At 49.4% G+C, this 12,681-nt stretch overlaps 1 protein-coding gene across 1 annotated transcript in view; it reads right to left on the bottom strand.

Moving 5' to 3' along the window:
* The window catches only part of PTGFR (prostaglandin F receptor), a 29,971-nt gene extending 28,753 nt beyond the window's left edge, over nucleotides 1-1,218 (bottom strand). Inside the window, exon 1 of the mRNA XM_073643951.1 lies at nucleotides 787-1,218. The gene's annotated coding sequence lies outside the window, so the exon portion shown is untranslated. The remainder of the gene's footprint in view (nucleotides 1-786) is intronic.
* Between the last annotated feature and the right edge of the window lie 11,463 nt (nucleotides 1,219-12,681).

Raw genomic sequence — 12,681 nt, 5'->3', positions numbered from 1 at the left:
CGGTATTATTCCTGGCGGTGCACGCTGTACATTAAGGGCAGATGATGGCCCCATACACTTGTTGTAATCCTTTATCACCTGGAGATTGTACAGATCAGTAATACAGTCATATCCATGAGCCATAAGGGTTTGTTACTCTTCCATACTGCTGTGGTGCCCATGTCACCCCCAGAAATGATCCAGTAACGAGAGACAGAAATTGGCTGTAACATTAACCCCATAATTCTACATACAAGACCTCACCTCTATGTGTCATTGTAGCAATCAGAAATATTGTACAACTCGGACATAAAGTCTGATACATTGTTTCCTTATAGGTTCTTCTTAGCACAGAACTCCCATAAAACAGCAGAAGGAGCCTCGGACAGACCTCGAATACACCCTACTAGTAAATAGGGTAAAAAAAAAGGGAACCCTAAATAGAATAGTCGTTAGTGAATGTTAGATATTTTAGTGCAATTATAGGGGAACTCCAATTAAAATGCGAAAAGAAGAAGAAACCGCCATACAAACTTCATATCAGAATTAAAGTAAATGTATGAGGTTCCCATTCCTGTGACTTTGTGCGATGTAATAGAAGTGCCAGGGCATACATGTAAGGACCATGATGGGTACACACATGCCCCGAGGGTCTTGGATTTAGAGGAATCATTGAGGAGAGAGCGACTCAGCAATTTAATGATATGGGGTCACTTCTTTTTAATGTCTTCCTCCCTTTACGTTTAATGACAGCGATTGATACAGTGGACGGGGCAATATATGCAGAATATAAAAGGGTCACCATACCTGTCCTGGGGTCCCTCTGGTCGTCACCAGTCACAGCGCCCACCATCCTGGGCCAGGCTTATTCTGCATGGCACCTCCTAGACTAAAGGAGGTAAAGTCCTCAGGAAGAGTGATCCGCCTCTGTCCGGACATAAATCCTGGGACTTCTCTCATATCCCCATGTGTGGAGTCTGGGGGTCCGGACCTGGGCATCCAGTGGGTATGAGCCAGCAGGGTGAGAGCAGGACCATCCAGCAGCAGCCAGGTTCTCGCTCTGAACATAAAATCAATGTGTTTCTCCAGGAGCTCGTCCAACCCCTCCCACACGAATTAACCATTGTAAGACGTGGAAAAGACACACACGATTACAATCCACAGCTACTGTCCAGGCACAGCCGGCTGTCTGTATACAGCGTATCTCACATGCAGGCAAGGGGTATACATTACCAGAGTAAAGGGGGCATCCACAGAATGGGGTAAAGAGGACAGACAAGTCATCAACTACCCTGGTCCATAATCTCAGGGCATGAAGACGTAGCAAATTGGAGAGCGACATTCCAATTTATACGCACGCCCATGCAGAAAGCTATATGGAAGTGATAAGCACAAATGTAGCAGAGCTAAGATTATTCACCTCTACTGAGTCATGCACTGTGTTAAAGGGTTAAAAAGCTCCATAACTCATACATTCGTATATACATACTGATATGACAGCGATGACGTGGCCCTATAAATGCAGTTTTGCCCCTTAGTAACTCATCCCTGGAACAGATATTGCATGAAAACTTATTGTGAAACAAATACAGAAAAAAACTTTTTAGTGTCCTTTTAAGGTGAATATTCAGACTTGGCTCTGATATTTCTACAAATGTACAAAATTATGTTCTTGTATCGTTCTAGAATTTCGTATTTATATATTTTCCATGTGTTTCAATAGTGATTGCTGTGTAATTTTTCTAATACAGAGCTCCAACTCCCCTGCACAGATAGGAACATGATAACATTCTATGAATCAGCAGCCACCACTAGGGGGAGCTCCCTGTATGCAGAGATAAATGATAAGATTCTGTCTGCAGCCACCACTAGGGAGAGCTCCCTGTATACAGAGATAAATGATAAGATTCAGTCTGCAGCCACCACTAGGGATAGCTTCCTGTATACAAAGATACTTGATAAGATTCTATCTGCAGTCACCACTAGGGGGAGCTCCCTGTATACAGAGATACATGATAAGATTCTGTCTGCAGCCACCACTAGGGGGAGCTCCCTGTATGCAGAGATAAATGATAAGATTCTGTCTGCAGCCACCACTAGGGAGAGCTCCCTGTATACAGAGATAAATGATAAGATTCAGTCTGCAGCCACCACTAGGGGGAGCTGCCTGTATACAGAGATACAGGATAAGATTCTGTCTGCAGACACCACTAGGGGGAGCTTCCTGTATACAGAGATACATGATAAGATTCTGTCTGCAGCCACCACTAGGGGGAGCTGCCTGTATACAGAGATACATGATAAGATTCTGTCTGCAGCCACCACTAGGGGGAGCTCCCTGTATACAGAGATACATGATAAGATCCTGTCTGCAGCCACCACGAAGGGGAGCTCCCTGTATACAGAGATACATGATAAGATCCTGTCTGCAGCCACCACTAGGGGGAGCTGCCTGTATACAGAGATACAGGATAAGATTCTGTCTGCAGACACCACTAGGGGGAGCTGCCTGTATACAGTGATACATGATAAGATTCTGTCTGCAGCCACCACTAGGGGGAGCTCCCTGTATACAGAGATACATGATAAGATTCTGTCTGCAGCCACTACTAGGTGGAGCTCCCTGTATACAGAGATACATGGTAAGATTCTCTCTGCAGCCACCACTAGGGGGAGCTGCCTGTATACAGAGATACATGATAAGATTCTGTCTGCAGCCACCACTAGGGGGAGCTGTCTGTATACAGAGATACATGATAAGATTCTGTCTGCAGCCACCACTAGGGGGAGCTGCCTGTATACAGAGATACATGATAAGATCCTGTCTGCAGCCACCACTAAGGGGAGCTCCCTGTATACAGAGATACATAATAAGATTCTGTCTGCAGCCACCAATAGGGGCAGCTGCCTGTATACAGAGATACATGATAAGTTTCTGTCTGCAGCCACCACTAGGGGGAGCTGCCTGTATACAGAGATACAGGATAAGATTCTGTCTGCAGACACCACTAGGGGGAGCTCCCTGTATACAGAGATACATGATAAGATTTTGTCTGCAGCCACCACTAGGGGGAGCTGCCTGTATACAGAGATACATGATAAGATTCTGTCTGCAGCCACCACTAGGGGGAGCTCCCTGTATACAGAGATACATGATAAGATCCTGTCTGCAGCCACCACGAAGGGGAGCTCCCTGTATACAGAGATACATGATAAGATTCTGTCTGCTGCCACCACTAGGGGGAGCTGCCTGTATACAGAGAAACAGGATAAGATTCTGTCTGCAGACACCACTAGGGGGAGCTTCCTGTATACAGAGATACATCATAAGATTCTGTCTGCAGCCACCACTAGGGGGAGCTGCCTGTATACAGAGATACATGATAAGATTCTGTCTGCAGCCACCACTAGGGGGAGCTGCCTGTATACAGAGATACATGATAAGATCCTGTCTGCAGCCGCCACTAAGGGGAGCTCCCTGTATACAGAGATACATAATAAGATTCTGTCTGCAGCCACCAAGGGGCAGCTGCCTGTATACAGAGATACATGATAAGATTCTGTCTGCAGCCACCACTAGGGGGAGCTGCCTGTATACAGAGATACATGATAAGATCCTGTCTGCAGCCACCACTAAGGGGAGCTCCCTGTATACAGAGATACATGATGAGATTCTGTCTGCAGCCACCACTAGGTGGAGCTCCCTGTATACAGAGATACATGGTAAGATTCTGTCTGCAGCCATCACTAAGGAGATCTCCTTGTATACAGAGATACATGATAAGATTCTGTCTGCAAAGACCACTAGGGGGAGCTCCCTGTATACAGAAACATATGATAAGATCCTGTCTGCAGCCATCACTAGGGGGAGCTCCCTGTATGCACAGATACATGATAAGATCTTGTCTGCAGTCACCACTAGCGGGAGCTTCCTATATACAAAGATACATGATAAGTTCCTCTCTGCAGCCACCACTAGGGGGAGCTCCCTGTATACAGAGATACATGATAAGATCCTGTCTGCAGCCACCACTATGGGGAGCTCCCTGTATACAGAGATACATGATAAGATTCTGTCTGCAGCCCCCACTAGGGGGAGCTGCCTGTATACAGAGATACAGGATAGGATTCTGTCTGCAGCCACCACTAGGGGGAGCTGCCTGTATACAGAGATACAGGATAAGATTCTGTCTGCAGCCACCACTAGGGGGAGCTGCCTGTATACAGAGATACAGGATAAGATTCTGTCTGCAGACACCACTAAGGGGAGCTCCCTGTATACAGAGATACATGATAAGATTCTGTCTGCAGCCACCACTAGGGGGAGCTGCCTGTATACAGAGATACATGATAAGATTCTGTCTGCAGCCACCACTCTGGGGAGCTCCCTGTATACAGAGATAAATGATAAGATTCTGTCTGCAGCCACCACTAGGGGGAGCTGCCTGTATATAGAGATACAGGATAAGATTCTGTCTGCAGACACCACTAGGGGGAGCTCCCTGTATACAGAGATACATGATAAGATTCTGTCTGCAGCCACCACTAGGGGGAGCTGACTGTATACAGAGATACATGATAAGATTATGTCTGCAGCCACCACTAGGGGGAGCTCCCTGTATACAGAGATACATGATAAGATCCTGTCTGCAGCCACCACGAAGGGGAGCTCCCTGTATACAGAGATACATGATAAGATCCTGTCTGCAGCCACCACTAGGGGGAGCTGCCTGTATACAGAGATACAGGATAAGATTCTGTCTGCAGACATCACTAGGGGGAGCTGCCTCTATACAGTGATACATGATAAGATTCTGTCTGCAGCCACCACTAGGGGGAGCTCCCTGTATACAGAGATACATGATAAGATTCTGTCTGCAGCCACTACTAGGTGGAGCTCCCTGTATACAGAGATACATGGTAAGATTCTCTCTGCAGCCACCACTAGGGGGAGCTGCCTGTATACAGAGATACATGATAAGATTCTGTCTGCAGCCACCACTAGGGGGAGCTGCCTGTATACAGAGATACATGATAAGATTCTGTCTGCAGCCACCACTAGGGGGAGCTGCCTGTATACAGAGATACATGATAAGATCCTGTCTGCAGCCGCCACTAAGGGGAGCTCCCTGTATACAGAGATACATAATAAGATTCTGTCTGCAGCCACCAATAGGGGCAGCTGCCTGTATACAGAGATACATGATAAGATTCTGTCTGCAGCCACCACTAGGGGGAGCTGCCTGTATACAGAGATACAGGATAAGATTCTGTCTGCAGACACCACTAGGGGGAGCTCCCTGTATACAGAGATACATGATAAGATTCTGTCTGCAGCCACCACTAGGGGGAGCTGCCTGTATACAGAGATACATGATAAGATTCTGTCTGCAGCCACCACTAGGGGGAGCTCCCTGTATACAGAGATACATGATAAGATCCTGTCTGCAGCCACCACGAAGGGGAGCTCCCTGTATACAGAGATACATGATAAGATTCTGTCTGCAGCCACCACTAGGGGGAGCTGCCTGTATACAGAGAAACAGGATAAGATTCTGTCTGCAGACACCACTAGGGGGAGCTGTCTGTATACAGAGATACATGATAAGATCCTGTCTGCAGCCACCAGTATGGGGAGCTCCCTGTATACAGAGATACATGATAAGATTCTGTCTGCAGCCACTACTAGGTGGAGCTCCCTGTATACAGAGATATATGGTAAGATTCTCTCTGCAGCCACCACTAGGGGGAGCTGCCTGTATACAGAGATACATGATAAGATTCTGTCTGCAGCCACCACTAGGGGGAGCTCCCTGTATACAGAGAATCATGATAAGATTCTGTCTGCAGACACCACTAGGGGGAGCTGCCTGTATACAGAGATACATGATAAGATCCTGTCTGCAGCCGCCACTAAGGGGAGCTCCCTGTATACAGAGATACATAATAAGATTCTGTCTGCAGCCACCAATAGGGGCAGCTGCCTGTATACAGAGATACATGATAAGATTCTGTCTGCAGCCACCACTAAGGGGAGCTGCCTGTATACAGAGATACATGATAAGATCCTGTCTGCAGCCACCACTAAGGGGAGCTCCCTGTATACAGAGATACATGATGAGATTCTGTCTGCAGCCACCACTAGGTGGAGCTCCCTGTATACAGAGATACATGGTTAGATTCTGTCTGCAGCCATCACTAAGGAGATCTCCTTGTATACAGAGATACATGATAAGATTCTGTCTGCAGCCACCACTAGGGGGAGCTGCCTGTATACAGAGATGCATGATAAGATTCTGTCTGCAGTCACCACTAGGGGGAGCTCCCTGTATACTGAGATACAGGATAGGATTCTGTCTGCAGACACCACTAGGGGGAGCCGCCTGTATACAGAGATACAGGATAAGATTCTGTCTGCAGCCACCACTAGGGGGAGCAGCCTGTATACAGAGATACAGGATAAGATTCTGTCTGCAGACACCACTAGGGGGAGCTGCCTGTATACAGAGATACATGATAAGATCCTGTCTGCAGCCACCACTTACGGGAGCTGCCTGTATACAGAGATACATGATAAGATTCTGTCTGCAGCCACCACTAGGGGGAGCTCCCTGTATACAGAGATACATGATAAGATTCTGTCTGCAGCCACCACTAGGGGGAGCTGCCTGTATACAGAGATACATGATAAGATCCTGTCTGCAGCCACCACTTAGGGGAGCTGCCTGTATACAGAGATACATGATAAGATTCTGTCTGCATCCACCACTAGGGGGAGCTGCCTGTATACAGTGATACATGATAAGATCCTGTCTGCAGCCACCACTAGGGGGAGCTGCCTGTATACAGTGATACATGATAAGATCCTGTCTGCAGCCACCACTAGGGGGAGCTGCCTGTATACAGAGATACATGATAAGATCCTGTCTGCAGCCACCACTTAGGGGAGCTGCCTGTATACAGAGATACATGATAAGATTCTGTCTGCAGCCACCACTAGGGGGAGCTGCCTGTATACAGAGATACATGATAAGATTCTGTCTGCAGCCACCACTTAGGGGAGCTGCCTGTATACAGAGATACATGATAAGATTCTGTCTGCAGCCACCACTAGGGGGAGCTCCCTGTATACAGAGATACATGATAAGATTCTGTCTGCAGCCACAAATAGGGGTAGCTGCCTGTATACAGAGATACATGATAAGATTCTGTCTGCAGCCACCACTAGGGGGAGCTGCCTGTATACAGAGATACATGATAAGATCCTGTCTGCAGCCGCCACTAAGGGGAGCTCCCTGTATACAGAGATACATAATAAGATTCTGTCTGCAGCCACCAATAGGGGTAGCTGCCTGTATACAGAGATACATGATAAGATCCTGTCTGCAGCCGCCACTAAGGGGAGCTCCCTGTATACAGAGATACATAATAAGATTCTGTCTGCAGCCACCACTAGGGGGAGCTGCCTGTATACAGAGATACATGATAAGATCCTGTCTGCAGCCACCACTAAGGGGAGCTCCCTGTATACAGAGATACATGATGAGATTCTGTCTGCAGCCACCACTAGGTGGAGCTCCCTGTATACAGAGATACATGGTAAGATTCTGTCTGCAGCCATCACTAAGGAGATCTCCTTGTATACAGAGATACATGATAAGATTCTGTCTGCAAAGACCACTAGGGGGAGCTCCCTGTATACAGAAACATATAAGATCCTGTCTGCAGCCATCACTAGGGGGAGCTCCCTGTATGCACAGATACATGATAAGATCTTGTCTGCAGTCACCACTAGCGGGAGCTCCCTATATACAGAAATACATGATAAGTTCCTCTCTGCAGCCACCACTAGGGGGAGCTCCCTGGATACAGAGATACATGATAATATACTGCCTGCAGCCACCACTAGGGGGAGCTCTCTGCATACAGAAATACATGATAACATTCTGTCTGCAGTCACCACTAGGGGGAGCTCCTTGTATACAGAGATACAGGATAAGATTCTGTCTGCAGTCGCCACTAGGCGGAGCTTCCTGTATACAGAGATACATGATACGATTCTGTCTGAAGCCATCACTAGGGGGAGCTCCCTGTATACAGAGATATATGATAAGATTCTTTCTGCAGCCACCACTAGGGGGAACTCCCTGTATACAGAGACACATGATATGATTTTGTCTGCAGCCACCAATAGGGGGAGCTCCCTGTATACAGAGATACATGATAAGATTCTGTCTGCATCCACCACTAGGGGGAGCTCCCTGCGTACAGAGATACATAAGATTCAGTCTGCAGCCACCACTAGGGGAAGCTCCCTGTATACTGATATACATGATAAGTTACTATCTGCAGCCACCACTAGGGGGAGCTCCCTGTATACAGATATACATGATAAGATCCTGTCTGCAGCCTCCACTAGAGGAAGCTCTCTGTATACAGAGATACATGATAAGATCCTGTCTGCAGCCACCACCAGGGGGAGCTCCCGGCATAGTGTCTCTCAGTTCCTTCTAAGCTCCCCCTAGTGGTGACAGCTGCATGCAGAGAGTATTTTATCATTCCTTATAATTCTAAAGAGGAAGAAACATTTTTTTAAACCATAAAAGAAACATGTAGTTGGATAATCTGCACTTACTGTATATGTGAATCCAGTACTGATCATACAGTGGGTACGGAAAGTATTCAGACCCCTTCAAATTTTTCACTCTTTGTTTAATTGCAGCCATTTGGTAAATTCTAAAAAGTTCATTTTTTTTCTCATTAAAGTACAGAGGCCACTGTGCTCTTAAGAACCTTGAGTAATGCAGAAGTTCTTTTGTAACCTTGGCCAGATCTGTGCCTTGCCACAATTCTGTCTCTGAGCTCCTTGTGCAGTTCCTTTGAGCTCATGATTCTCATTTGGTCTGACATGCACTGTGAGCTGTGAGGTCTTATATAGACAGGTGTGTGCCATTCTGTAACATACCTGGCGGTGTTCTTGCATAGGGCACCATCTCCCACTATGCAAGTCTGCTAGCCTGGCTTCTTTCCATGCTTTCTGCTTGCCTCTGTTCTGGCTGCTTAGGGCGGCGGCCTGGTCACTTCCTGTTTCTTGTAGCTGCTGTGGGCACACCGCTAATGCGTCCTCAGCCTATTGCTGTCAGTCATTGGATATTTAAACCAGCTCCACATACTAGCTGGTGCCTGAGCAACTCTATCATTCAGTGTGCTCCTTTACTCTGAATGTGCCAGGTCCTGTCTGAACTATCTCCTAGCCTGTTGTCTGTCCGCCTTCCTGGAGGCTGTATTTCCAGGCCGGTCTGAACACGCTCCTAGCCTGTTCGTCCCGCCTTCTAGGGGCCGCATACCTAGATCTGTTATCTTTGTTTTCTTGCCTGCCTGTCCGCCTTCCTGGAGGCTGTATTTCCAGGCCAGTCTGAACATGCTCCTAGCCTGTTCGTCCCGCCTTCTAGGGGCTGCATACCTAGACCCGCTCCTGTATCTCGCTGCAGTGTCAGTTCTTGTCTGAACACTCTCCTAGCCTGTTACCTGTTTTTCTCTATGTCCGTACCTTTCCTTTTTCTGCAGAGTCTGAACCTGCACCTAACTCTTACTTGTTGTCGCTGTACTTCCGTTTGTGAGTTTAGAGTCCTCTCGCTACTTCATTGCAAGTATCTTGTGTGTATCTGGTACTGCCTTTCCCTTCCAGTCTGTTCCGTGTGAACAGAGCCCTGTCCCCTCTGCTCTGCCTTGCTCACCGCTCCGGTGGTTTCCGCCCGCTCTGCCTTGCTCACCGCTCTGGCGGTTTATCTCTGCTCTGCCTTACTCACCTCTCTGGCGGTTCCTGCCTCCTAACTCCTACTTGTTGTCGCTGTACTTTCGTTTGTGAGTTTAGAGTCCACTCGCTACTTCATTGCAAGTATCTTGTGTGTACCTGGTTCTGCCTTTCCCTTCCAGTCTGTTCCGTGTGAACAGAGCCCTGTCCCCTCTGCTCTGCCTTGCTCACCGCTTCGGCAGTTTCCGCCCGCTCTACCTTGCTCACCGCTCCGGCGGTTTATCTCTGCTCTGCCTTACTCTCCGCTCCGGCTGTTCCTGTCTGCTCTGCCTTGCTCACCGCTCCGGCGGTTCCTGCCTGTTCTGCCTTGCTCACCGCTGCGGCGGTTCCTGCCTGTTCTGCCTTACTCACCGCTCCGGCGGTTCCTGCCTGCTCTGCCTTACTCACCGCTCCGGCGGTTCCTGCCTGCTCTGCCTTGCTCACCGCTCCGGCGGTTCCTGCCTGCTCTGCCTTGCTCACCGCTGCGGCGGTTCCTGCCTGCTGTGCCTTTGCTCACCGCTCCAGGCGGTCTCGCTCTGCCCTGCCTTTGCTCACTGCTCCAGATGGTCTCGCTCTGCCCTGCCTTTGCTCACCGCTCCGGCAGTTTATCTCTGCTCTGCCTTGCTCACCGCTCCGGCGGTTCCTGCCTGCTCTGCCTTGCTCACCGCTCCGGCGGTTCCTGCCTGCTCTGCCTTGCTCACCGCTCCGGCGGTTCCTGCCTGCTGTGCCTTTGCTCACCGCTCCAGGCGGTCTCGCTCTGCCCTGCCTTTGCTCACCGCTCCGGCGGTTTATCTCTGCTCTGCCTTGCTCACCGCTCCGGCGGTTCCTGCCTGCTCTGCCTTGCTCACCGCTCCGGCGGTTCCTGCCTGCTCTGCCTTGCTCACCGCTCCGGCGGTTCCTGCCTGCTGTGCCTTTGCTCACCGCTCCAGGCGGTCTCGCTCTGCCCTGCCTTTGCTCACCGCTCCGGCGGTTTATCTCTGCTCTGCCTTGCTCACCGCTCCGGCGGTTCCTGCCTGCTCTGCCTTGCTCACCGCTCCGGCGGTTCCTGCCTGCTCTGCCTTGCTCACCGCTCCGGCGGTTCCTGCCTGCTCTGCCTTGCTCACCGCTCCGGCGGTTCCTGCCTGCTCTGCCTTGCTCACCGCTCCGGCGGTTCCTGCCTGCTCTGCCTTGCTCACCGCTCCGGCGGTTCCTGCCTGCTCTGCCTTGCTCACCGCTCCGGCGGTTCCTGCCTGCTGTGCCTTTGCTCACCGCTCCAGGCGGTCTCGCTCTGCCCTGCCTTTGCTCACCGCTCCGGCGGTTTATCTCTGCTCTGCCTTGCTCACTGCTCCGGCGGTTCCTGCCTGCTCTGCCTTGCTCACCGCTCCGGCGGTTCCTGCCTGCTCTGCCTTGCTCACCGCTCCGGCGGTTCCTGCCTGCTCTGCCTTGCTCACCGCTCCGGCGGTTCCTGCCTGCTCTGCCTTGCTCACCGCTCCGGCGGTTCCTGCCTGCTGTGCCTTTGCTTACCGCTCCAGGCGGTCTCGCTCTGCCCTGCCTTTGCTCACCGCTCCAGGCGGTCTCGCTCTGCCCTGCCTTTGCTCACCGCTCCGGCGGTTTATCTCTGCTCTGCCTTGCTCACCGCTCCGGCGGTTCCTGCCTGCTCTGCCTTGCTCACCGCTCCGGCGGTTCCTGCCTGCTCTGCTCTTGTTCACCGCTCTGGCTGTCTTGCTCTGTTCTGCTTGTTCACCGCATCTGCGGTTCTGTTCCTGAGTCCCAGTCTGTACTGGACCTTATCCAGTTTGTGCTCCGACCTGCTAGTGCCTCCCTGTCGGCACTCCAGCCGTGCTTGCCAGTACCCCCTGCCTGCATGTCAGTCGTGCTTACCAGTGCCCGCCTGTCTGCATACCAGCCGTGCCTGCCTATACCCTCCAGTCAGTGTGCCAGCCTAACCTGCCTGTTCCTGTATTCTCCGGTGTGGGTCAACAGCCGTGTCCGGGGTCTGACCTGGAGTAGCACCTGGTCCCTCTGCTTGGTTCCTCCCTGGTGCACAGGCGTCGTTAGCCGTCGTGCGACCTTGGTCGGATCTGGTTGATACTTAGTTACACCCCTCCAGGCACTCTCCGGTTCATGGCACAGTGGAATCACTAAATCACGCACACGCCAGTCAGCCCGGGCGTGTGCATAACACTTTCCAAATCAAGTCCTATCAGTTTAATTAAACACAGCTGGACTCCAATGAAAGAGTAGAACCATCTCAAGGAGGATCACAAGGAAATGGACAGCATGTGACTTAAATATGAGTGTCTGAGCAAAGGGTCTGAATACTTATGACTATGTGATATTTCAGTTTTTATTTTTTAATAAATTTGCAAACATTTCTACATTTCTGTTTTTTTCAGTCATGATGGGGTGCAGAGTGGACTTTAATGAGAAAAGAAATGAACTTTTTAGAATTTACCAAATGGCTGCAATACTTTCCTTACCCACTGTATATAGTGGATATCAGAATGAGTAGCTGTTATCTGAGCTCTGCTATGCACCTGCACACATCTACAAGGACAGAACTTACAGATGCTTCTCACAAAATTAGAATATCATCAAAAAGTACATTTATTTCAGTTCTTCAATCCAAAAAGTGATGTATATTATATAGAGTCATTACACACAGAGGGATCTATTATATAGAGTCATTACACTCAGAGGGATCTATTATATAGAGTCATTACACACAGAGCGATCTATTATATAGAGTCATTACACACAGAGGGATCTATTATATAGAGTCATTACACACAGAGGGATCTATTATATAGAGTCATTACACACAGAGGGATCTATTATATAGAGTCATTACACTCAGAGGGATCTATTATATAGAGTCATTACACACAGAGCGATCTATTATATAGAGTCATTACACACAGAGGGATCTA

The sequence above is a fragment of the Phyllobates terribilis genome, unplaced genomic scaffold (genome assembly GCF_046119375.1).
Source record: "Phyllobates terribilis strain yellow unplaced genomic scaffold, ASM4611937v1 Scaffold_8__6_contigs__length_399053987, whole genome shotgun sequence".
Lineage (NCBI taxonomy): Eukaryota > Metazoa > Chordata > Amphibia > Anura > Dendrobatidae > Phyllobates > Phyllobates terribilis.
The sequence above is the reverse complement of the archived record's forward strand: the minus strand, read 5'-3'. Positions and strand labels throughout refer to the sequence as shown.